The sequence below is a fragment of the Rhincodon typus genome, chromosome 19, assembly GCF_021869965.1.
Source record: "Rhincodon typus isolate 14 chromosome 19, sRhiTyp1.1, whole genome shotgun sequence".
Lineage (NCBI taxonomy): Eukaryota > Metazoa > Chordata > Chondrichthyes > Orectolobiformes > Rhincodontidae > Rhincodon > Rhincodon typus.
In genome coordinates, this window is record NC_063350.1 from 39,023,654 (window position 1) to 39,050,288 (window position 26,635).

The window sequence follows — 26,635 nt, forward strand, 5'->3', positions numbered from 1 at the left end:
TGTCAGTGGAGGGGGACTGGTCGGGCCTGCGGGACAGGAAGAAGCATTTCTGAAGAAGGGTCTAGGCCCGAAACGTCAGCCTTCCTGCTCCTCTGATGCTGCTTGGCCTGCTGTGTTCATCCAGCTCTACACCTTGTTATCTCTGAATATTTTGACAATTTGCTTACAATGCTCAGGGTGTCATTTCACATAATAAATACAATTTTATTCTTTTATATATTGCTGCATGCCACTTATTTTTCAATGCTGAAAAGCACCATTTCAAGAAGATCAATTCTACAGTTTCATTAGCAATGACATTGTTAGGCAAGGTCAATGAAATATCTCCTTCCTTTGCTGATACAATGATGTTTCACAAAGCCATTCTTTTGTTATCCTTGCCCTGCCCCCATATATACATCTGTATACACACAAACATACTAAAAGCAGACTCAGCCACATTATCAGGCTTTGAAGTATGAAATGAAATCATAGCTTTTTTGTTTCAAATTAAGAATCACACACATCACCACAAAAAAGTATCTATGTTCATTTTGAATAAGTTCACAATACTGTTCTATAGCGCAACCATAGTGATTTAACCCTATGTTTTTGCATGATGTTTTTAGCCTTAGAAAGGTGTAATGTTGGCCACGAACTAACAATCAATTGAACCATTTTTATAAATGTATAAAGTTGCTGTTAATGAATATTTGATGTAGCATGTGACTGATTCTCCAGCTGTGGGTCAGTGTGGAGGAAATTGCAATGGAGTTAATCAGATCTTTGGAGGAACTTCTAAACACATTTGGTTGGTGTGTATTTGGGAGAAGCTAATTTCTGTTTGGGCAAACTTTACACGTAAGTACTGATTGATAGATATTGGGATAGTTGGAATACTAAGTAGCTATAATGGATTTGTGTTGAGAAATTAAGTCGCTTTTGGATTTGTATTTTGCATCTATAAGTTCATAAGGCTAAATCTTGAAGATAATGCCCCAGCAGTATTATTGTTATGACTTAAACCAGACTCAATATCAAATGCTACTGTGGACAATCTTGATGTGGAAGAAACTTGATATATATTTGTTGATAAGCTATCTTTGAGAAGCCTTTATTGTGGCACAAAAGGCCTTTATTTCATTTTGCTTGGCAAAAAAAAATTCTAAAAATTATATGTGAGACATAAGTAACCCAACACTTTTCTAAATATTTGTTTCAACTATAATCTTCAAAAAATAAAGAAGACCTTTTGTTTGACTTAAATAAACTGCACACATCAAATGTCCCCGATGCTCTTCTTTTTCAAACAGAAGAGTCATCGTTGTGGCCTTAATGCCAGGGAGCTGATTACTTGTCTCCTTTATCCTGCACAAGCATCAAGAAGTCTTGATTAAACAGAGAGACAAGAAAGGCAAGGAGAATGATAAGCAATTTGCAGGCAGGATTGTTAGCTGGCTTATACATACCAAAGGCCGAGCAAAGTGGAAAATTGCAATCCCTCTTTATTTACTAAACCCTCCTCATCTCATCCAACATTTGTATCAAGTCCTGCAATGAAGTATTGATTTTTGAGGCTTTCTGTGGAATGAGAAGACAAGGAAATTACTGGTAGGTGAATAGAAAAACTTTGTTGGGGACGTTTGTGTTCTACACAGTATTGCTTCCTGTCATTTGTAGTTTTGCTGATGGTCTTGCTGCTCAAATTAGTTCAGACAGGAAACTGGAGGAAAATAAATATCAGATGTTGTGAGAAAGAAAGAAAAAGAAAGGAAAGAAAACAAATCTAAACAAAAAGCATGGATCTCATGTACTTACAGTTATGCATAAAGACAGCTTAATTATTTTTGGCCAGTAGATGTTATTACACACTTCAATAATAGGACATCCATATGTTTAAGCAAGGCAATTATCAAATTATTTGATGAGAATCATTGAAAAACTTAAAACATCTTAATTTTATCTCTGCATAAACCAATATATACATAATTAATTGGCTACTATGTTTGCATTTCTCAATACTCTGGACTTGCATCTAAGAAGTTTATCGGAAAATACTTTCTTTTCGTAAATATTATGACATGATCAGATACCAACTAGAATCTAAATTTAGCAGTTAGTAAGTACCTCTTAGTCCCTTATTTAGTTTTAAAAACACACAATTGTTTTCTCATAATATAACAATTAACCTTTGACAACCTTTCAAGAACGTTTAGTAAAGTTCCTTCAAATGTTTCTGTGTTAGTGCAAAGTAATAACACCTCTTATGACTTGCAGTAAAAGATAACAATCTGTTTTGGTTACACTATGCCATGTTTTTAAAACTTGTCCATGTTGTTACCTGGAATGGTTCTAAAATATTCTTTTCCAGCCAGGTATCAGCTGGAATAATTTTGAAGCTGCCCTATTTACATTGAAATACTCAGTAGGATGACCAGGTTACACAGTAAACCCCATTGGTATCAATATACATCGGCATCCGAGTAAAAATTTAGATTTAGCTTCAATCACGCTGCTGTGTGTTTTGGTACATTGAGCCATCCATTTTTGATTGAGATATATTAGTGTAAAATCAACACAGAACAGGATTAGCAGGGATCAATTTTTATACTGGCTTCACAACAGCAGAATTGGAATTAAAGACGTGAAAAAAATATTTTTTGTCTTAACCGATTTAAATAAAATAAACAAAAAAATTCAAAGCTTAGTTCTGAAGAAGACATTATTATAAATGCAAAATATTTTAATGTCTGTAATGGAAGACTTTTGCCAGAAACAGTAAAAGAATGGTTTGTTATATTGGGAACATGGTAATGCTGATGTTTGTTATAATGGGGTTCTACTTTATTCTGTAATTTACTCAAAAGAAAAAATAAACTAAAACATGTGGAGTAGCAAAATACAACCTCATGTAGAATTCAAGTGTGTTTAATTTGGGCTGCAAACATCCATGGCATATTGTGTGTCTTAGAAAGAAACTGCTACTTAACTGGAAATGACAGATAATTGTAGATAATTGTGTTCAGTTACAAAAATGAATACACTGGAGTGTAAATAGAAAATGTTTCGAGATTTATTTTCTAGTCTTATTTCATTCAAAAGAAACACTCCCTTATCTGTATTTTAAAATCATGCCTGTGTGGGACAACAAAGGAAAGCTGTATCTTATGAAAATGATGTGTACTTAACTAAACCTTTGCACTGGCCAAAGTACTTAATAAAGCATGACATGCACACACAAAAGATAAAACTTGATACCCCACTGATATCATAAACTTAATTTCATTTAGATCAAAATAATCTCATTTGAGCTGATGCTGCATTTGATCTGGTCATCTACAAAAAAAATCCTAAAGTAAAAATGATAAGAAGTAATGAAAGAGCAAACAAATACGCATTCATAAAATGCCTTTTATATCCCTAGGACATTCCAAAGCTCTTCTCAGGCAACAAATTACTTTGGAAGTTCTGGTCAATTTTGCATTGTAAGCAAACATGAATGTTCAACAGGCAATGATTATATGAATTGTCAATTATTATGCTCTAGTATTAACTGAGGGAATAGGCTGAACCTTATAGGGATCTGATTGATGTGCAGAGTTGAAATTAAAGACTTCAAAAAGATTTTTTGTTTTAACATTACAAAAAAACTAAACAACAGCTAAAAAAAAGTGCAAAGCTTGGTTCTGAAGAAGAAACCTTTGTGGCAGAATGAGATGGGAAGTCTGACACAATCTGTCTTGATGTTGGAAGCAACTCAATGCATCTTTCATGCCTTTGCCAAGTAGTATGGGTTGTTTCTCACTAGGCAACAGTGAGTAGCCAATGAAGAGGAATTATTGCTTGTTAAATACCTTATTAATGGCTCAACTTGCATCTTTCACGTTCACCTTCCTTTTTTACCAAGTGCACTGAACAAGTTAGATGTTGAGAATTCTCAACAAGAAAGTCAAAGTGGGTATATGGCAACTTCAGCTTACCATTTGCTGTGAAGAACATATGTGTTGGACACTAGGCAGCAATATCACAAGACCCTCCATGGACACTGGCCACATGCACCCCACATCCACATTAGCACTGGACAAGTGTGAGCCTTCAAGAACCCTTATGGCATATCTCTGATCCACATACAGTATACTTCTGCACTGTGATGCTACACTTCAGGCTGCAATGGTAACTATTGCAAAGACAGTTTGCGCTCAGGAGCAAGCAGTCTTCGCTCACTGCCTTGGCATTCACTTGCTCTGAGCCCACCTGAATGCTCATAGCATAGCTGCCTTACAATGCCTTGCCTTGTCTTTATAGGCTCTGCATGCTCAATTAGAGATACCAGGATCACAGTACTGCTGTCTTCCCTTGCCGTTTCGCATAGACATAAAGCAACGTGCTTGCCATTGTGATCAGCAGGCCTCAGTCAAGTCAAGGGGAATAGACTTCACTGAGGCGGGTGCTGGCACAGTAAGTCAAGATCAACCTCAGATACCAGGCCAGACCGTGAGCACAGTCTGCTAGCCAGTTGAGGTGGTCAGATTCAGGGTCTCTCCACATAAGGGCTGAAGAGCCTAATGCTGGGCAACCCTGTAATGAGTGAGAGAGACAGGTATGAAGAGAGATGATACTGGATAGTACAGCTGTTAGTTTTGGTGCAGGAGGGGAGTTAGCCTGAGTGAGTGAGTAGGCAGCACAGAGTGCATTCAGGGTTAGTGGTTTCAGGGGACAGGGCAGCAAAAAAGGGAAGATGTTGCAGGAAACAGTGAGAGTGGCAGAGCGGGAGCCTTGGTAAGAGGTGTGTACAGTAGCAGAGGTCGACTGAGTGTGAGGTATCGAAGAGAAGATGGTGGCACTAAGATCAATGTCTTTCTTCCCACAGTGCTGGGCATTCCTTCAGTCTGTTCACTAATCCAGGCAGAATCCTCACATCAAGCTCTAACTTTGGTAATTGTGCCTTTAACTCATTAAGGCCCTAAACTACATATTCTATCTCCTTCCCTCTTTAATATGATGCTTGAAACTTTCCTTTTGACTAAGCTTTTGATCATAGAGTCATAGAGATATGTGGCATAGAAACAGACCCTTCAGTCCAGCTCATCTATGCCAACTAGATATCCTAAATTAATCTAGTCCCATTTACAAGCATTTAATTCATATCCCTCTAAACCCTTCCTATCCATATACCCATCCTTTTAAATGTTGTAATTTTACCAGCCTCCACCACTTCCTCTGGCAGCTCATTCCATACAAGCACCACACTCTGCTCTAATAACATCTTATTATGTTGCCCAATGTCAACTTTTTCTTTGTAAAGCATCTTGAGATGTTTTATAATATTAAAGGCACAATGCACATACAAATTCTGAAGAAGGAATGCTTGACCCAAAATGTTAACTCTGCCTTCTCCCCACAGATGCTGACAAACCTGCTGAATTTTATTAGCAATTTCTGCTTATGTTTCTGATTTCCAGCATCCTCAGTTTGTTTTTTTTATGCACATGCAGGTTGTTAGATATACAAATAAGATCATAAACATTGCCTGCAGGACTGTACATTATTAAATCACAGTTTATACATGATTGTTTTTGTGTGATATCAACAAATTTACATGAAAATGGTGACATATTTGTTTTTGTACTATAGGACTCTTCTGAAATAAGTTGAGATATTTTATTACATTAAAGGTGCTATATAACTATAAGCTTGCAATTAATCTTCTTTTGAAAGCAGTGATTCATGATGAGATTTGACTTCAGCGGTACCATTAACCCTTTGTTAAATAGCCTACTCTTCACGCGGGAGTCTGATTACAGATGGCATTAGCCAGCTCAGTTGAAGGGGATATTATCATTATCTTCTCAATCGATGTTTGCCACATGCACTTTCTGTCAGGGGTCAAAAGACCAACAATCAGGAGTAGAAACTTTGCTTTAATTTTTCCTCTCTCCCTAGTCTTGGAGCACTCAGTTCCATTTTGTATCCTTTTGTTCTACTGGAATCAGTTAAGTCAGTATGGATCAAATGAGTTTTGTAACACTGGGGCCATAGCTTTGTCCTATGTTGTTTGTTAAACTGCACTGATGGTTGTTTGTGGGGTAGAAATTGCAGCAAGAAGATAAATAGTGAAACAACAGTAAGGATTCTGCAAAGGATAGGTCCAGCTGAGAATAGCTCGGTGTTTGGGGATTTTATTTTTTGGATTATTATATGTGCAGTTTTCTTCTTGAAAGTAGTGAGTTGTTACTAAGCAACAGTTCCGTAAGAAGTAGACTGCTCCTGAAACCTCATGCAAGTGACCATGTTCAAGCTTTGACAGTGAATATATTGTTCAAATACAGCAGGAATCACTGTCAAAGCCGATTCTTCCTCAGCTGATGTTTGTGGACATGTCCAGCAGGAGCTGGTGGGTAGTAATCATGAACAGGCTTAGTTTGCTCTTCCTAATTCAGGCACAGCAAGAACATCTATTCCACCTCAATCTTTGATAGTTAATTTACTGCAGACCAAGATCTGGACTGGGTGACTCATACACCGATGGAACTCAAGTTGCTCATACGTGCTACTTAAAAAGTTGAAACTATAGTCAGCTGCGGCAACTGAAATTGTAATTGTAATCAGATACTGCCTGTGATAAGTAAAGGCGAAATGAGATATCTCTGTATAGTAAATTCCATCTTGACCATTAGCTGCGAGGAATGAAGGCATTTGTTCTGTTTGGAAAGCATCAGCTGAACAACAGAACTAAAGACAAAACATTTGTATTCATTAGTAGATTTTTCTCCCCCCTGGAATTTGAACTCCTGTCATTGTACTGATTATATCTGCGACTGATTCTTGTTACTCCATCAAAAGAAAATCAAATTGCTAACTGGGAGTTGCTTCAAATTAATTATATATCAGTAAATGATCACGGGAAAAAAAAAATTTCCTGTAGAATAGACAATTGCCATCAATAAAGGTTTAAAGCAAGTGGAATGAACCAATCTGAATGGATGAAGATGAGTGGCAGAATTGAATTCCATTGTGGAAAAAATCTATGAAGATGTATACCGTAGCCATTTTGCCCATTTTTAACATACATTATTTTTCCCAAGTATCAACATGAAATGTTCAAGCACATTATAACCAGTTTAAAAAGTTTAAATAACCTTATTATTTCTGTGGACAGCAATGATAGGATTTGCAGTTTTGTTTTGGAAATGATCAACATGCCTTAGTAAACTTTTCAGTTTGCTCCTGAAGAAATGCTGCATTAACGGAGGTGCTATCCTTTCAGTGAGATGTTATCTGAGGCCTTATCTGTCCTTTCAGGTGAATGCAAGAGATCCTAAGCTATTATTTCAAAGAAAAACAGGCAGTTCACATGGTTTTTTCCCCAATGAATTAGCATTGCCAATCCTCCAGGATTGCCCTCGAGTCTCCAGGAATTAAAAATTGATCCCTGGTCACTGCTGAACCTGTGAGCAAACTTGCAAAAGTCACATAATTCAGCCATTAAAAAAAAGTGTTTCTTTTGTTTTTTTTACTTAAATATTTTTGTTTATTTGTTATGAAAATATTGGGCGGGGGAAAACAAATTCTGACAGATAACGATCCTCCAATGGCTGCAGTGTTTATCCTTATCAACGAGATTGAAAAGATAGTGCACTGTGAGGATGGTCATATTAGTCATAGAGTCATAGAGTTGCACAGCACGGAAACAGACCCTTTGGTTCAATTCGTCCATGCTGACCAGATATGCTAAATTAATCTAGTCCCATTTGCCAGCATTTGGCCCATATCCCTCCAAACCATTCCCATTCATATACCCATCCAGACGCCTTTCAAACGTTGTAATTGTACCAGCTTCCACCACCTCCTCTGGCAGCTCATTCGAAATACACACACCCTCAGTGTGAAAAAGTTTCTCCCTTTTAAATCTTTCCCCTCTCACCTTAAACCTATGCCCTCTAGTTTTGGACTCCCCTACCCTGGGGAAAGGATCTTGGCAATTCACCCTATCCATGCCCCTCATGATCTTATAAAATTCTATAAGGTCCTCCCTCAGCCTCCGATGCTCCGCGGAAAATAGCCCCAACCTATTCAGTCTCTCCCTATAACTCAAACTCTCCAAGCCTGGCAACATCTTTGTAAATCTTCTCTGAACCCTTTCAAGTTTCACAACATCTTTCCTATGGCAGGGAGACCAGAACTGAATGCAATATTCCAAAAGTGGCTTAACCAGTCCTGTACAGCCGCAGCATGACCTCCCAACTCCTATACTCAATGCACTGACCAATAAAGGCAAGCATACCAAACACCTTCTTCACTATCCTGTCTACCTGTGACTCCCCTTTCAAGGACATTTGAACATGCACTCCAAGGTCTCTTTGTTTGGCAACACACTCCAGGACCTTACCATTAAGTGTATAAATCCTGCCCTGATTTGCCTTACCAAAATGTAGCACCTCACATTTATCTAAATTAAACTCCATCTGCCACTCCTCGGCCCATTTGCCCATTTTATCAAGGTCCCGGTGTACTTGGAGGTGACCTTCTTCGCAGTCTGCTACACCACCAATTTTGGTGTCATCTGCAAAGTTACTAACCATACCTTCTACATTCACATCCAAATCATTTATATAAATGACAAAAAGCAGTGGACCCAGCACCAAGCCTTGCGGCACACTGGTGGTCACAGGCCTCCAGACCAAAAGGCAACCCTCCACCACCGCCTGCTTTGAGCCAATACTCTATCCAAATGGCTAGTTCTCCCTGTATTCCATATGATCTAACCTTGTTGACCAGTCTAGCACGTGGAACCTTGTCGAATGCCTTACTGAAGTCCACATAGACAGCATCCACCGCTTTGCCTTCATCAATCTTCTTCATTACTTCTTCACAAAACTCCATCAAGTTAGTGAGACACAATTTCCCATGCACAAAGCCATGTTGACTCTCTCTAATCAATCCTTGCTTTTCCAAATACATGTAAAGCCCGTCCCTACCCACAACCTACCCACCATCGATGTCATGCTCACTGGTGTATAGTTCCCCAGCTTTTCCTTGCTACCTTTCTTAAATGATGGCATCATGTAAGCCAACCTCCAGTGTTCGAACACCTTACCTATGGCTATCAGTGATGCAAATATCTTAACAAGGTGTCCAGCAATCATTTCCCTAGTTTCCCAGAAAGTTCTAAGGTACACCTGATCTGGTCCTGGGGATTTACACACCTTTACGCATTTTAAGACATCCAGCACCTCCTTCTCTGTAATATGGACATTGTTCAAGATATCACTATATATTTCTCCAGATCCTTCTCCACAGTAACACTTAGTACAAATGGTGCGAGTGGTGTGAGATATGTATGGTCTTTTGATCTCTCTGCCCTTGATCTCTCTCTGCACATAAATTCTGTGTTCGGTGTACTTCTCTCTCACTTGACCTTACAAAGGGGCTACGTTCTGAAAGCTTGTGATTTCAAATAAGCCTGTTGGATTATAACCTGCTGTCGTATGACTTCTGAATTTGCCACCCCAGTCCAACACCTCCAAGTCATGTTCAGATATGCTATTATCCACCTCTGGACCTGGCAAGTCTTAAACCTGGACCTCCTGGCTCTGAGGTAGGGACACTAACAATGCACTGTGAAAGCCTTCAGGTTACTGTATAAAGTTGGTTGAAGTTTGGTTTTGTTTTTAAATCAATCAGACTGAATACTTCCCATCTGCTCCCCTACTGGCTCATTCAACCTGCCTGTTGTACTCTATTAGTTCATATTGTTGTTCATTTAGCCAGATTCAGGCTGTGATTGGTTGGTGTTGATATCAATAATTTAAGTAATAAAAACAGAAATTGCTGGAGAAACTCTGCAAGTTTGGCAGCATCTGTGGAGAAAGAAACAGAGTTAGTCTTTTGGGTCCAGTGACCCTTCTTCAGAACTCAATTATCTAAGTACCTTCCCGCAACCCATGAAAATTAACCCTTTAAGAGGTCAGTGTTATACCGAGTGACATTAGAGAAAGCTTAATTCACAGCGGCATTGGCTGAATAGGATAAGGGCAGAAGCTACATGCTCAACCAAAATTACATATATAACCCATCTATCAAAACCTAACTGTGGATAGATTTAAAGTGACACAAATCAAAACAAAATACATGTAGCCTCTTCAGGTAGTCCCTCCTCATGGGAGCAGCTGTGACTCAGGAGAACAGTTGTTGTTATTAATCAGATTAGAGTAAGAGATGCTGAGTTAGCTCGAGTGGACCACAGATGCTAATGACCTGGTGGACCCTCAGCAAAGTACCTGAATTACAAAGTACAATTCTGACAGAAAAATCCTGAGATTTCAAGACGCACTTGTATGTCACTGAGAATTTGCATCTCTTTGCAAGTGTTGGTGTGTGTGCATCAGGTCAAAGAAGTCTGCTTAATGGCACCTCATCCACCACCTTCAAAAAGTCAGTCCATCATCAATGCACTGAGGCTGCAGGGTATAACATTTATTAGAAACAATGTAGTAACTCACAAAAGCTCCTTCGACAGCATCTTCCAAACCTCCAACGTCTAAACAGTCAAGGGCAACGAGCTCACACAAAATCCTGACCTGTAAGTATGTTACCTTTCCTTCACTATTGTCAGGTCAGTAATCTGGACCCCCCTCCCTAACAGCGGGGTGGGGCTATTTACATCACAAGAATAGCTGTGTTTAAGAATGACAGCTCACCACGACCTTTAAGAGTACAATAAATGCAGCCTCCGCCTTGTGAATGAATATGCTTTTTAAAAATGGCATAAACACACTTGCCAAAATACACAAGACTTAAAGTTTCCAAAATGAAAGCTTTTTGTAATAACAACAGTGAAAATTTGCAAGTCCAAACAGTTTTCAATATATTTTCCATGCCTAATTTAAACCCCTGTTAAATACTGATTGAACATACATTATTTATGAAAATAATACACCTGGGAATTTTTCAATTAGATTTAAGAAAAATCCACATAAAAAAGATAGAATCCCATTAATTTGTTCTTGAAGGAAACATCCAAGGAAGCAAATTATCTTGCTCATTTGTGGTATATTAAATGATTCGTTGTTGTCTTTTCCTTGCATCTTAATGCATCAAATGACAGTTTCTGAAGTGTCGTTTGTTTTGATTGTGAAACTAAAACGCATTTTGAATAAAGTAATAGATATGATATTTTTCATTTTTTGAATTATCCTTAAACAAATGAGCTGAACCATTTTATGATTATTTACAAAATGGCAACAAGTGACACTGAGATGTCTCCTGATGTAGCTTATGTGGAGACGTGTGAAAGAATTCATGTGAGACTGTTGACTGAGGGTGGCCACCATCTGTGAGAACTATTTGAGGTCTAATATCATCCCCATGATATGTCCCCGAAAGGAAGAGAAAGCCTGAGAGCCTGAAGTGCAATCATAAGGCATGACTTCCATTTTAGAAGAAAAGTAAATAGGCTGGAGATGGTTCTATGGAATTAGCTTTCGGTTGGATAGAATTTTTGGTTTACTCTCTTAACTAAACAAAGCCCATGGATGATGTGAGAAGTGTCAGTGTGCTGTTACTGCTCTTTTGGTTCAAATGGAAACAGCATTGGCCATCCTCACAGGAGATCAGTGTGGGTTACAAAATTCGAGTTGAATTTGATCTTTGAATGTTTTTACTGTACCTAACCCAACCAGGAAATGCATTGGATAATCACAAGTAGCTATCTTTGACTCAGGGATGTGGGAAGCATGTCTATCAGAAGTGTTGAAATTCAAATTCTCACTGTTTTTGGTTGCCAAAAAAAAAATGATTTAATCTCCTTTGGAACTGTTTTGAAATAGCATTTGTTACTGGAAATTTTTATGCTGAATTTATGGCCCCAATTAAAACCTAGCTGCAAATCCACTGAATATTATAATTAGAAGTCCACTCTGAGTAACTGAAGATTATTCATTTTAAACAGCATGTGTTGTTTGCTACTTGAGGTTAGCTTAAAAAAGAATCAGAAGATGACATCATTGCAGACAATTGACATTTTCAATGTTATCTGAAACATACACAACGTTGAGCATGTCTATAACAGGAGTCATGAATTTATAAAACCCTCGAGAAAATGGTTGTTCATTGACAATAACTATGATATTTACCAATGTTCCATTTATTACCACAAATCCCAGATACCCTGATAAACGAAACTGGCAAAACATTCCAAGACTGAAATGCCAATTCCCTTTGTGATATCACTTTACGATGGCACAATGCTTGAACAAACCCCTGCAATATCAATTGAGATTTAAGCTTACATTGACAATTCCTTCTTTACAAAATCAGTAATATTAGTAATCTGTATGGAATTCTAAAGAGAAAAGCAATGTCAAGTCAATGTGATTCATTAATCATTAAGTGTCTTAATGGAAGTATTTAAAGAGGGCATGTTATATTGATGAAAAGTTGAAGAAAATAAGCAACTATGGCATGATAATGATCTCAAATTATTACCGGTGTCTCAAGGTAAGATCTCCAAATTTTCAGCGATAAGTTTTCCCTGATTTTTGTAGAGAAGATGATCTCACGTTCTCCCAGTGGATTAGGCAGCTTCCCTGATAAGTAACAATAGACTGTGACAGTCCAAGGTTTCATTTTGATCTCAGCCAAGGTGGTGTTTACAGATGTAATAACTGTCCTCAGCATCTCTGAGCTAGGAAAGAGAAAAGGGGGAATCAGCATTCTTGCTACCCAGTGATTCTTGCTGAGAAAAATAATGTAGTACAGAATATCAATGAGGACTGTACCAGGCCTGGGTGGGGCATTTCAAATGTTCTGTGAATATTCAGGAATAATGCTACTATAAAGGTGGAAAGGTTTGAATGTCAAGCTGCCTGCTTGTAAACTGAAACAATTCCCTTCTCTCTCTCTCTCTGTCTGTTCCCAACATGTTTCTATGCTCCTCCCCTCTTTAAAGGATTAACTGTTGCTGAGATACTGCTCCTTGAGATTGGTTGTCCTCCTATATCTCATTTAAGTGTTGGTTTTCACAAGTAAACCTAAATAAGTAGTACAGGGATGTTATTCTTCCAAGGGGAGTGCAAGCATCACAGCCAAGCTCTGTCTTTTGTATAAGGTAAATTTTAAACAGAAAATATTGGAAATATTCAGCAGGTCAGGCAGTATCTGTGAAGAGGGAAACAGAGTAAAAGTTTCATATCAAAGAGCTTCCATCAGAATTGACAAAAGTTCCAAGCAAGTGAAAGGGACAATGTTGGGAAAAAAGAACAAAAGTGTAAGTTTTGGGTCATAGAGTCATCGGCCTAAATTTTTGCTGATTTGGGCTGACATGGAAGCCCTTTAAGAATGGTGCATCGGTCTTGATTCTAACATTCCTGACTTCATTTCCAGCCTTTCTTGTTTAAACTAGAGCATTTTAAGTGTTCAAGTTAGTTTAGATCACCAGCTGTCACCCAGCATTCCCATGCTGACTGGCTGCATTCAGGTGATAGGCATGACTTACTCCTTCACAATGCTTATTGCATCAGTCCAGCGTCTTAAAGAGTTGTGGTTCACAGGAGATCAGAACTGGTGTGAACAGTTGTCTACGTGAAGGAATGTTAAGTTCAATAGATCCTCCTCATGCTTACCCATGCCAGACAAAGCCACTCCAAACACCCCCATGGCCCTTCGCGACCCATTGCCATATTATGTTCTCCACACATTCCCATTGTTCCTCCCCTTGCATGTTATGGCACTTCCTTGCTCATTCACCCACTGCACATAGTGTGTACACTTCTTTACACTGTGTGGAAGCAATGAACCTGACAGTGGCAGGTTTATGTGGAAAAGACACATTCTTTAAAAATACAATCAATCACTGATAACTTTCAAATATATTTTAAAAACTCTGTAAATTCGAGGACAATGATAACGTCAATCATTCAGACCCTTTAACGTTTCAATAGCTGAAACTGCAAGCACTTGAAACCTTTTAACACTATGTAAATAAACATGATATTAATAGCAGAGATCAGACAGCTCTGGCTGTCAATTAAGCAGGGGCTCTGATGCTTCAAGAGAATAATAGCCTTCTGGGTTCTCAGCCAAACCTCATTTTGTGGCTGAGGGCTCAGAAATCCATTACTGTCTTGAAACACTTGAGCCCCTTCCTGATTGACAGCTTTGACTGTCAAATCTCTGCTAAGTCTGAATTACTTTTTTAAAAGCTTTCTGTTGGCACATACCATTGTCACAATAGGGTTCATTGCTTCTATAAATTATATAATGTGTAGGGCACGTGTGATGAAGTGGTAGTATCCCTATCTCTGGACCAGGTGGCCTGGGTGCAGGTCTGTATTAGAGGCCTGAGGAATCATAGGGGTTGTTTGAGGTGACAAATCTTGACATGGACATGAGGGGACATAGGAGGTGGGCAGAGGGCATGAGGTGGTATTGATGGATATAGGTAATTTGTGAAGGGTAAGGGCTGGAGGATTGTTTTGTGCTAACTGTGATAAAGTCCCACAATCCTGGGACAGGGCTTTTAAATAGCTCACATTGGCATCCACCAGTCCCTGTGGGCTGATTCTGAAATTATTCTAGGGTTGCATAGTCCGACTGCAATTAGCACCCCTACCACCTCTCGCAGCAATGAAAATCCTGTTCTAGTCGGCGCTCGTGCCCAAGAAAGATTGTCCTAGCTGGGAAATGTCCTGATTCCTGCTATCCACCATGTGAATAACAATCCAGGCCATCCAGGGCAGTGTCTAATGGAGGCAACTAATGGACGGTCCTGCCCATCAGCTCAAGAACAGGCAAGAACTTCCCATTCTTCTTTTTTCAGGAAGACCTGCACCATGAAATTTCAATGAGCCAGTTCTCTGCCCAATGACGGATGCGAGCTGCTTTTCCTGCTATCAAAGACCCTGAGAGTTGGGCCTTGGTGTGTGTGTGTGGAAAGTCTACTTGCCAAGAGCTGATATTGATGAGTGAGGGCAGGAGGGATAATCATGGGAAAGGGTTGTGTGGTTAAGGTTCAGAAATGGGGCATATGGTTGTTCTCAATGGGGCCTCTCTTAGAGTCATAGGGATATACAGCACAAAAACAGACGCTTCAAGTCAAGTCTTCCATGCAGACCAGATATCCTAGATAAATCTAGTCCCATTTGCCAATATTGGCCCATATTCCTCCTATTCATATACCCATCCAAATGCCTTTTAAATGTTGTAATTGTACCAGTCTCCACCACTTCCTCTGGCAGCTCATTCCATACATGTACCACCTTCTGCTTGAAAAAGTTATCCCTTGGGTCCCTTTTAAATCTTTCCCCTCTCACCTTAAACTTATTCCCTCTAATTTTGGACTCACCGACCCCAAGGAAAAGACCTTATCTAGTCATCCTATCCATACCCCTCATGATTTTATAAACCTCTATAAGGTCACCCCTCAGCCTCTGATGCTCCAGGGAAAATAGCCCCAGCCTATTCAGCCTCTCCCTATAACTCAAACCCTCCAACCCTGGCAACATCCTTGTAAATCTTTTCTGAACCATTTCAAGTTTCACACCATCTTTCCTACAGAAGGGAGACCAGAATTGCACACAATATTCCAAAGTGACCTAAGCAATGCCCTATACAGCCCCAACATGACCTCCCAATTCCTGTTCTCAAAGCACTGATCAATAAAGGCAAGCCAAATGCCTTCTTCATTATCCTGTCTACTTGTGACTCCACTTTCAAGGAACTATGCACCTGCACTCCAAAGTTGCTTTGTTCAGCAACACTCCCCAGGACTTTACCATTAAGTGTATAAGTCAAGCACTGCCCTTCCCAATGTTAGGCCCTTTGATCAGTTACTTCGTACCTGACATAAAGGGAACCTCTTGTGTGCTTGCAAACAACCATGCCAGCCAAGTCCTATGCCTGCTATTGGCTGAATTTTCCGCTAAAGAGCCTCAGTTAGTGGTGAAGTTGGAAGGTCAAAAATTGGGATGAGGTCCTACAAGCAAAATTTAGGGAGTTAGGAGCCAAGTTAAAAAGTAGGACCTCAGAGGTAGTAATCTCAGGATTTCTACCAGTGCCACGTGCTAGTCAGAGTAGAAATGAAAGAATAGGCAGGATAAATGAGTGGCTTGAGAGATGGTGGAGGAGGGAGGAGTTCAGATTTTTGGGACATTGGGACTGGTTCTGGGGTCGGTGGGACTATTGCAAATCAGACGGTCTACACCTGGGCAGGACTGGAACCAATGTCCTAGGGGCTGCTTTTGCTAACGCTGTTGGGGAGGGTTTAAACTAATGTGGCAGGAGGATGTGAACCAAATGAGGAGGTTAGTGGACAGTAAGGAGGTAGTAACTAAAGCCTGTAAGGAACTAGATAATGAAGTCAGTGTGACTAAGGGGAAGAGTAGGCAGAGAGCAGATGATGAACACAAGGGGACAGGTGTTCTGAGGTGCATTTATTTTAATGCAAGAAGTATTGTACGTAAGGCAGATGAACTTAGGGCTTGGATTTGTACCTGGGAGTATGATGTTATTGCTATTACTGAAACTTGGTTGAAGGAAGGGCAAGATTGGCAACTAAATATCCCAGGATATAGATGCTTCAGGCGGGATAGAGAGGGAGGTAAAAGGGGTGGAGGAGTTGCATTACTGGTCAAAGAGGATATCACAGCTGTGCGGAAGGAGGGCACTATGGAGGACTCGAGCAGTGAGGCAATGTGGGCAGAGTTCAGAAATAGGAAGGGTGCAGTAACAATGTTGGGGCTATACTACAGGCCTCCCAACAGCGAGCATGAGATAGAGGCACAAATATGTAGACAGATTATGGAAAGATGTAGGAGCAACAGGGTGGTGGTGATGGGAGATTTTAATTTTCCCAACACTGACTGGCATTCACTTAGTGTTAGGGGTTTAGATGGAGCAGAATTTGTAAGGAGCATCCAGGAGGGTTTTCTAGAGCAGTATGTAAATAGACCAACTCGGGAAGGGGCCATACTGAACCTGGTGTTGGACAATGAGCCCGGCCAGGTGGTTGAAGTTTCAGCAGCGGATTACTTTGGGAATAGTGATCACAATTCCATAAGTTTCAGAATACTGATGGACAAAGACGAGAGTGGTCCTAAAGGAAGATTGCTGAATTGGGGGAAGGCCAACTATAGCAAAATTCGGCTGGAGCTGGGGAATGTGAATTGGGAGCAGCTGTTTGTGGGTAAATCCACATTTGATATGTGAGAGGCTTTTAAAGGGAGGTTGATTAGAGTGCAGGACAGACATGTCCCTGTGAAAATGAGGGATAGAAAGGGCAAGATTAGGGAACCATGGATGACGGGTGAAATTGTCAGACTAGCAAAGAGGAAAAAGGAAGCATACATAAGGTCTAGGCAACTGAAAACAGGCGAAGCTTTGGAAGAATATCAGGAAAGTAGGACCAATCTGAAATGAGGAATTAAGAGGGCTAAAAGGGGTCATGAAATATCTTTAGCAAACAGGATTAAGGAAAATCCCAAAGCTTTTATTCATACATAAGGAGCAAGAGGGTAATTAGAGGAAGGGTTGGCCCACTCAAGGACAAAGGAGGGAAGTTATGTGAGGAGTCAGAGAAAATGAGTGAGATTCTTAATCAGTACTTTGCATCGATATTCACTGAGGAGAGGGACATGACGGATGTTGAGGTTAGGGATAGATGTTTGATTACTCTAGGTCAAGTCAGCAGAAGGAGGGGGGAAGTGTTGGATATTCTAAAAGGCATTAGGGTGGACAAGTCCCCAGGTCCGGATGGGATCTATCCCAGGTTACTGAGGGAAGCGAGAGAGGAAATAGTTGGGGCCTTAACAGATATCTTTGCAGCATCCTTAAGCATGGGTGCGGTCCTGAAGGACTGGAGAATTGCTAATGTTGTCCCCTTGTTTAAGAAGGGTAGCAAGGATAATCCAGGAAATTATAGACCGGTGAGCCTGATGTCAGTGTTAGGGAAGCTACTGGAGAAGATACTGAGGGATAGGATCAATTTACATTTGGAAGAAAATGGGCTTATTAGTGATAGGCAGCTTGGTTTTGTGCAGGAAAGGTCACGTCTTACCAACTTGATAGAATTCTTTGAGGAAGTGACAAAGTTGATAGATGAGGGAAGGGCTGTAGATGTCATATACATGGACTTCAGTAAGGCATTTGATAAGGTTCCCCATGGTAGGCTGATGGAGAAAGTGAAGTCGCATGGGGTCCAGGGTGTACTAGCTAGGTGGATAGAGAACTATCTGGGCAACAGGAGACAGAGAGTTGTAGTGGAAGGGAGTTTCTCAAAATGGAGAACTGTGACCAGTGGTGTTCCACAGGGATCCGTGTTGGGACCACTGTTGTTTGCGATATACATAAATGATCTGGAGGAAGGCATAGATGGTCTGATTAGCAACTTTGCAGATGACAATAAGATTGGTGGAGTAGCAGATAGTGAAGGTGACTGTCAGAGAATGCAGCAGAATATAGATAGCTTGGAGAGTTTGGCGGAGAAATGGCAGATGGAGTTCAATCCAGGCAAATGTGAGGTGATGCATTTTGGAAGATCCAATTCAAGAGCGAACTGTACGGTAAATGGGAAAGCCCTGGGGAAAATTGATGCACAGAGAGATCTGGGTGTTCAGGTCCATTGTACCCTAAAGGTGGCCAAGCAGGTCGATAGAGTGGTCAAGAAGGCATACAGGCTGCTTTCATTCATCGGACGGGGTATTGAGTACAAGCGTTGGCAGGTCATGTTACAGTTGTATAGGACTTTGGCTCGACCACATTTGGAATACTGCGTCCAGTTCTGGTCGCCACATTATCAAAAGGATGTGGATGCTTTGGAGAGGGTGCAGAGGAGGTTCACCAGGATGTTGCCTGGTATGGAGAGCGCTAGCTATGAAGAGAGTTTGAGTAGATTAGGATTATTTACATTAGAAAGACAGAGGTTGAGGGGGGCCTGATTGAGGTCTACCAAATCATGAGAGGTATAGACAGGGTGGATAGCAAGAAGCTTTTTCCCAGAGTGGGGGACTCAATTACTAGGGGTCACGATTTCAAGGTGAGAGGGGAAAAGTTTAAGGGAGACATGCGTTGAAAGTTCTTTACACAGAGGGTGGTGGGTGCTTGGAACACGTTGCCAGTGGAGGTGGTAGAGGCGGGCATGATAGCGTCATTTAAGATGTATCTAGACATATACATGAATGGGCAGGGAGCAGAGGGATACAGATCCTTGGAAAATAGGTGACAGGTTTAGATAGAGGATCTGGATCTGCGCAGGCTTGGAGGGCTGAAGGGCCTGTTCCTGTTCCTGTTGTTCTTTGTCTTTCATGGAGCTTCATGTCACAGAATTGAACTGGACAGTGAGGCAGGGTCCCAATCACTGCTCTCCATCCTAATTGAGTGAATGCCAAACCCTGAACTTTTCACAGAGAAGGGCATTAAACTCCACCCATAGAATCATTAAGGCACAGAAGGAGTCCATTTGGCCCACTGGTCCTTGCCATCTTAGAGACGCACAGTCAATGCCATTTTCTTGTTCTCATGCTCTAGTCCAGGTCAGCGTAGAGGAAATTAAATGATGAAGAAGCTTGTGGTGCAGGATGAAGTGTAATGGACAGTAGAAAAGAAACGAAAGACATGACTAGAAGAGGTGTGTATGGCAGAATGAGAAACAGCTGTCATCTAAAAGGAAACAAAGGAGAAAAACAAGCTTAGAACCAAATCTGTGAAGGAACAGGAAACAAAACCGGTCCTGATTACAGTCTAAACTGAGATTATGGTTGAATTCAAAAAGCTATAAACTGTGAAATGAAAAAAAGTGTTCCTGGAGGTTAAGTTGAGGTTCACAGAAACACTGTAGGAAGTAGAGAAGAGAGAGATAACAAGGTGTAGAGCTGGATGAACACAGCAGGCCAAGCAGCATCATAGGAGCAGGAAGGCTGACGTTTCGGGCCTAGACCCTTCATCAGAAATGGCAGGGGTGGGGGGGGGGGGGGGGGGGGGGGCGAGGTTGGGTTGGGGAGAGTTCAATCAAAGATAAAGGAAGATAGACCTAATGTGCTGGTATGGTTGCAATTTCAGATGATATTACAGATGATATGGCAGAATCATGGAACCGGATGAATTTCTGATGAAGGGTCTAGGCCCGAAATGTCAGCCTTCCTGCTCCTATGATGCCGCTTGGCCTGCTGTGTTCATCTAGCTCTACACCTTGTTATCTCAGATTTTCCAGCATCTGCAGTTCCTACTATCTCAGAGAAGAGAGAGAAGTGTGTTAGCAAGGTGAAGAATTAAGTAACCAAAAGGTTGCAGACTGAATTGAAGGGTTATGTAAATCAGCCACCCAATCTGCATTTGATCTCACTCATGTTTCACAGGCAGCATATGTGAACAGTGAATGCAGTGGTAAGTACATGGATACATCATTGTTTTACCTGGAGACATTATCGGAGGCTTCGAATGCTGAGAGAAGAGAAACTGAATAGGCAGATGATGTATCTCCTGTACTTTCAAGAAAAGCTGCCTTGATAAGTAGATGGATTGAGGAGTGAACCAGGATATTGTTCAGCCAATAGCCACCCACGACTGAAAGGGATGGGGATTGGAAGATGTGTTTGACATGTTGAAGGTGGCAGAGTGGCAGACGATGATCAGTTAAATATACAGATGGAAAGTGAGGATTAGGGGAACCCTATAGTGATAGGGGAAGGTGAAAGCACAAATGCGGAAAATGGGATGAACATGGCTATTATCAACCACAATGGCAGGGGGGCGGCGTGCTTGGGTTGGGGAGAGCTCAATCAAGGATAAAGGAAGACAGACCTAATGTGTTGGTATGGTTGCAATATCAGATGATATTGCAGATGATATGGCAGAATCATGGAACCGGATGAATCGAATGAAGATTTAACAGGAGGAAATATATCTGAGAGAATAATGAGAGTCAATGGCCTGGTGATTATTCATTGCTAATCTGTCCCCAAGAATAGAAACAGAGTATAAGAGGAAGGAGAGATAGAGATTGGCCACTTGAAGGTGAGATAAGAGTGGAAATTGGAAGCAAAGTTGATTAAATTTCCCAATTCAGGACAAAAGCAGGAAATGGCAGTGGCCCAAAGCTCTGAAATTCCCTTCTCCAAATATTTATGGATCGCAACCTCACTTCCCCCTTAAAGGCCAAACAGAATTCTAATGGATCAAGCTGGTGGGTCCAGGTGTGAATGGCAGGAGCTGAACAGATATTGTCCAAAAGCACTATTAAAGAAATGAGAGTTAAAAAAACAAACTAGTAAAGAAACACCAAACAAAATGGCAGTGGAGGTTATAATCAAGATTTGATCGAGTCAGTGTTAAATCAACAAGGCATAAGGGAACAAAGAATGTTCCACGTATCTCACACATAGGCGTGCTTAGCTAAAACTCACACAGCTGCCCATCTCAACTTCATTTATTTTGACGAATGGAGTGAAATTGATGGAGAAGTTGTTTAAAATGAGAACAAGTTCAGCCCGGCAGAGGAGTGACCCAGTGGATTGAAACTGATTTGGCTTCCATTCAAGGAAGAGGCAGAGAACCACTGGACTGCCATGGTTGAGCATGTAATTGTGTAGAGATTGGGGATCCATGGTAAAGAGGCGACAGTTAGAACCAGGAAATTGCAAACTGTTAAAGTGATGGAGGCCATTTGATAGGTGGGAATATGACTGTATCCTTTCCTGGTGACCGGACATGCCTAAATGTATAAACATATATTTCTGGGGCGATAGAAACAAATTATCGTTCCCTATACCTTCATACAGCTCAGGAGGAGGTGGTGGCATTGTGGTAATACCACTGGTCTAATAATGTTCTCCCACCATTTGTATTCAATGAAAACTTGAATAATAGCAGCAATCATGTAGCCATTGTATGTTGTAAAAAAAACCCTTTCAGCTCATTAATGTCCTTGGGAGAAGGAAATCTGCTGCCCTTACAGTGTTCTGGACTATATGTGACTCCAGACTGACAGTGATTATGATTGACGCTTAACTGCCTTCTGAAATGGCCTAGAGGGTCATCAATTCAAAGCCAAGTTAAGAAGGACAACAAATGCTTGCCTGTCCAATGATGACCATGCCCCATTTAAGATCAACTAACTCAGCAGAGATTAGACAATCACAGCATGGTAAAAGGCAACTCAATCTTTGTTCCTATGCCAGGTCTTTGAAAGCGTTGTCCAATTAGTCAATTTCCTTGCTCTTTCCCCATAGATCTGCAAATTTTTCCTTCTCACAGGGAAGCAATGGCCAAATGGTACTATTACTGAACTGTTAATCCAGAGACCCAGGTAATATCTTGGAGACTTGGGTTTGAATCCTGCCATGGTAGATGGTGGAATTTGAATTCAATAACAATCTGGAATTAAGAGTCTAATATTGACCATGAAACTATTGTCAATTGTTGGGAAAATCCATCTGCTTAACTAATGTCCTTTAGGGAAGGAAACTGCCATCCTTACCTGGTCTGGCCTACATGTGTCTCCAGACCCACAGCAATGTGGTCGGCTCTTAACTTCCCTCTGAACAATTAAGAATGGGCAATAAATCCTAGCCTAGCCAGTGATGCCTCAATGCCTCATCTCATGAATGAATAAGAAAAATTGTATGTTCAATAGTAATATGCATTGAACCTACAACATCTACTCGAAATGGCTCAATGTACTCTACAGTACATTTATCAATGAATCACTGAATGAGCAGATCAGATTTTAAAATAAAATAGCACCTTTAATATAGAACAATCTGTCAATATATTTTGTTATTTTTATTCTAAATAACTCATAGGAATCTAAATTCCTCTGATTTGAATGAAGTACCTTTTAAGAAAGTATTTCAGAAAAATGGTGAATATGCTTTAATGTTCTCTTACAGTCTGCAGGAAGTTTAATTTATATCACAACTAACTTAGAACAGCAGAAAATTTCAAAGCCTTTTTTTTTGGCAGACTCAATGTTTAGAGCACTTTTAGAGAATTTATGGGCCAACGATCACTGAGAGTGTCAGAATGAATAGCACTGAATATGATAAGTGGATTATTCATGACTCTAGTCAGATTGCTGACAGCAGTATTTCCAAGGTAAATATTATTGAAATACTACTTTTTCAACCATAAATGCTCATGAGTTTTGAATATATTGCTGAGGAATGAGGAAGTCAAATCTTTTGCTATTTTTGCTGTTTAACTATCCTAGTAAAATTGAAAAAATCACAATAAAAAATGGATATATGTTTCTACACTTGTTTGAATTTCCAATTTTAGAACATCATAAAAAATAGTTCTATCTTTTAATAAATGGCATTTGATCTAGGATTTAGTGGTTTTCAGTTTCATAAATGTCACTAATCTTCAATATAATTAATAAAGGAGTTAAAAAACAATAGGGGAACATGTTGGCCTCATGTTTAAACATCTCACACACAAACAGTAAAACGTGTTCCATCCACAGCAGGAGGGTGCATTATAAATCAGGTGTTTTGTGAATGGAATGAACTAATTGTTTAGACTGAATGTTATAACCCTGAAAACATAGCATTAACTGTTAGAAACTTATTGCAGCAATAAAATGTCTAGACAGCAATTAACAGCCTTTTTCTTCAGATGTTTTTTAGAGTGCCATCGGTGTCTGTTCACAGTTCCCTGGAAGGCCTAGAAAAGACGGTTGTTTTCTTCTTGAAGGTGTAATATTGCTTTTCCTGTGCTTCCTGTTGAGTTTTATTGAAATGCTTAATGAAATTAAAAGGCATTGTATCACCTTTACTTTTGCATTTCTTGAATAAAGTCTACTGAACCATTCACTTTTTGAAATATGTGTTTCTTTATTGGTGCAATCTTATCAATGACTCTAAACCCAAATCATATCAGGGAGAAAGCTATACTTGATAGGTAATAAGTAATTTATTGATTAAAACTGACTTGAAATGGAGATTGACGTTGGGTACATGAGAAAAGATGCAATTTTGTAGATGATTCACATTCAGAGTTGCAGTGAATATCCTTTCAGTACAGTATTGTAATTTTGACATTTGTGTTGCACTTTCTATTCCTTCTAAATGTTATGTCCTTTTAAAAGGGTCCCTTTACAGATCCATACCATAACACCTTGTATCCAGTTTTAAACAAAAATTTAGCAGTATGCAGTTTGAGAATGACTTGGACATGGGAGGAAGAGATGGGAACAGAGGAGAGGATGGGATGGCACAGCAACTCAATGGGGCAGCGTGGTGGCTCCCTGGTTAGCACTGCTGCCTCACAGTGCCAGGGACCCGGGTTTGATTCCTCCCTTGGGTGATTTACTGTGTGAAGTTTGCACATTCTCTGTGTGTCTGCGTTGGTTTCCCCTAAGTGCTCTGGTTTTCTCCCACAGTCCAAAGATGTGCAGGTTAGGTGGATTGGCCATGGGAAATTGCCCCGCAGTGACCAAAGATGTGTGGGCTAGGTGAGGTTAGCCATTTGAAATGCATGGTTATAGGGACAGGTGAGGGGTATGCCTGGTAGGAGGGTTGGTATGGACTTGGTGGGCAGACTGGCCTGCTTCCACGCTGTGGGGATTCTATGATTTCTATGACCAAGCCTCCAAATTTCAATCCATATTTTTAGCTAATTTTCTGCTTGCAAATCAAAAATTAATTAAATGGAGATTCACAAGCATAAATTTGTCTTATATGACTGCAATGCACATTGATATTCCTCCAACTGCATTTTTACACTTCCAATGTCCCTAACCCTTGCGGGAACACTTAACGTTGAAACAAAAGAACATAAATTTATATATAGCTTTCATCACTTAGGATGTCCCATAGTGCCTTACAGCCAGTAAAGTCATTGAAATTACTATCACTGTGGTAATGTAGAGAAATGTGGCAACTAATGTTTGCACAAAAAGATCATGTAACAACAATGAGATCATTAATGACCTGATTGTTAGTCATGTTGCTTGAAGATAAATGTTGACTAGGATGGAAAGAAGTGCTCACTTGCTTTCAGTTATAACTTAAGACGAAATTTCTTCGCAACATGAATATGATTACACTTCATCATAGAAATACTTGCATTCCAATAATTCTTGCCCTGGAAAATAAGTTTTTGCTACATTTAAACTAATACAAAGGAATATGATTGTTCACTTTCATTGGATGTTTTCCTGGAAATTTCATTACATGATCTCTTGCCTTCAAATGCCTTGTTCAGTCATGTATTTTTAACCAATAAATGACAGCATTCAAAGGATATGAAAATAATGCAAAATAAATAAATAAGCACAGTGCTTAGTGCTGCTGTCTCACAGCACCAGTGACCCAGGTCCGATTCAAGCCTGGAGTGACTGTGTGTTGCATCTTCTCCCCGTGTCTGTATGTGTTTCTTCCGGGAGCTCCAGTTTCCTCCCACTGTCCAAAGATGTGCAGGTTAAGTGGATTGACCATGCTAAATTGCCCTGTAGTGTCTAGGGATGTGTAGACTGGGTGGATTAGCCATGGTAACTGTGAGGTTATGGAGATAATGTGGGGGGTCGATGCAGGCCCGATTGACTGAATGGCCTCTCTCTGCACTGTAAGTGTTCGGTGATTCTACTATTCTAATTTTTAATGCCTTTATTTCTCTCAAAATGCACACAGCAACTCCAGGAAACTTGTGACTCTTAGATCAACAAAGGCCAAAACATATGTTACACAATAGGCAGTTTCAGCAACAAAATCCTCTCTGTGAATGGAAAAAGTTGATGGGACAGAACTCTGCCCTGCGTTTGAATATTGAATGAGCTACCAGTTTCTATATCAGCCTTATGGTAGTGAATATGAGAACTTCTCCATTGTTTTACTTACAACATTTCAGGCTCATTCAAAGAGGATGAGACATGGACTTCAGGCTTTCACTCTCAAAAACCTACAAAACTCTTTAAGTTTTGTGTTTGTACCTAGAACAAGGAGCAAAGAGGTGTTTGTATGAGCAGTTGTGGGCCAGCAGAGCTGGTCTATTGATATCTATGAAGACGGCAAACACAGGGAAAAATGCTTATTCTGCATGGAGAGTTGATCTGTGGCATGGATGGATATGAAAAACATACTTGTGTCCTCAGAAACAGGTGAGCATTGAAGATTATTGCCACAGCACATTTCACAGTAGTTTATGTCGTAACATTTTTGACCCCACAATAGTTTCCGTTTGTATCATGACTTGAAAACCTGAGTTCACATAATATGTAACATTTCTCAAAGTATTATATTAATATATGCATGAACATACATTTTAGTAATAAAAGTCACAATTTCAATAACATTTCTTGAATAGCACATTTGTAAGATTCCTAAAGTCTACTTGTTCAAAGAACCCGGTATCATTCTTTATATTCAGAATATATTCAGAGTGCTCATTGATTTGTATATGATTATAAAGAAGCAGAATTATCTATTGGCTAGAAAATATATAAATCATAACTACATCCAAATTCATTCTAACGAGAAAATCAATTTTTCTTTAGGTGAAATATCGGAGTATTGTTGCTCTGAAATGTTGGCTTTTTATTTAAAATCTAATATGTGGTCAGTGTTCTGAAATGTCTTGAGAGAAAAAGAACTGAAGGAAGAGTTATCTCTGTCCTCCTCTCTCCTTTGAATCTCAATGATCAACTCAATGATCAACTTAATGATCA